Source organism: Crocodylus porosus, unplaced genomic scaffold, assembly GCF_001723895.1.
Source record: "Crocodylus porosus isolate Cpor-Errol unplaced genomic scaffold, CroPor_comp1, whole genome shotgun sequence".
NCBI lineage: Eukaryota > Metazoa > Chordata > Crocodylia > Crocodylidae > Crocodylus > Crocodylus porosus.
Window position 1 is genome coordinate 1,989,580 of NW_017728949.1, and position 1,253 is coordinate 1,990,832.

A 1,253-nucleotide genomic window follows, 5' to 3' on the forward strand; every position below is an offset into this window, starting at 1 on the left:
GTACCTCAATGGCAGCTGCAATCAATCTGTGTGAGTGAGCATTCCTCCTTCTGGAGTCTACCTTAGAACCAAATGATCCCCTCCTGCTTCCTGGCACCAAGGGATGAGAGCATCTAAAAATTATAACCCCATGAGAATTCAAGGTGTTTATTTTTTCCATCTGCAAATCCAGTCTACTGGAGCCACTGTAGAGTTTTGCCATTGTTTCTTTGGTGTCTCATTGGAAATCCCCTGGGCAAATCATCTCAGAACCAGAGGGGCAGAATGTCCCAGTGGCTTGGGACCAGCCTATGATTTGGTAGGTCAGGGTTCAGTTTTCTGCTCTGCCACAACCTTTGAGCATGACCCTGGACAAGCTGCTTAGTTGCTCTGTGCCTCAGTTTCCCAACTATACAATAGGGAATAACAACACTGCCTGCCTCAAGGAGATGCATGAGAGTAAATACATTAAAAATGTGAGTTGCTCAGATACTATGATGAATAGGAGGTGGGGTGGGAGGGTGTCATACCTGAGATACAAACAAGCTAAATATTGTCTTATAAGGGGGATACAAATATCTTCATTAGAGGCTTCTGTAGCTCCCTTGGGCACATCCACACATACAAGCACATGCACTTGCAGCAGCTCAAATAGAAGTTGTACAAATTTGAGCCAGGGCTTTTTACATCAACACACATGCCCAGACATGTACTTTGGTGTGCGACAAATTGTGCCACTTGAGGCAAAATAACCCTGCATGGCTCCTCCTGGATCTGCAGCCAGGAGGAGCTACAGCCCAGGGGCAGCACCTGTGCTGTCCCCAGCAGTATAAAAAGCTGCCCTGTCAGGTAGCTCAGGGCTACTCACTCTGAGGTGCTTCTGGGGCCTAGCCAATTGGTACCTGGGGACACTGCCCCTTGTGCCAGCTGGACTGCTAAGCCAGCCCTGAGAGTTCCTTGCACCCTTTACCCACTACAGCAGTTTGGCAGTGGGGGCTCCTGCCTGGCTGTGACCCCCTGTGCACCTGCCAGACCCAGATGGGGACTGCACAGCCAGTAGAGGCATTTGTCCCTCTGGGCCAGCTGCCAGTGGGCTGTGGTTGCAAAGTTGGCCTTTGTGTGGCACTACTGCCATGTGTGCCCCCTGCCTAGACATCTGGCTAACTATCGCCTGGAAGATGTTCTGGGTGTGGTGGCCTGCTTTGAACGGTCAAAGCATCCTCTCCTGGCCCCAAGTGGCCAGGAGGTCAGCCACCTCCAGCTGGGTCCAAGGT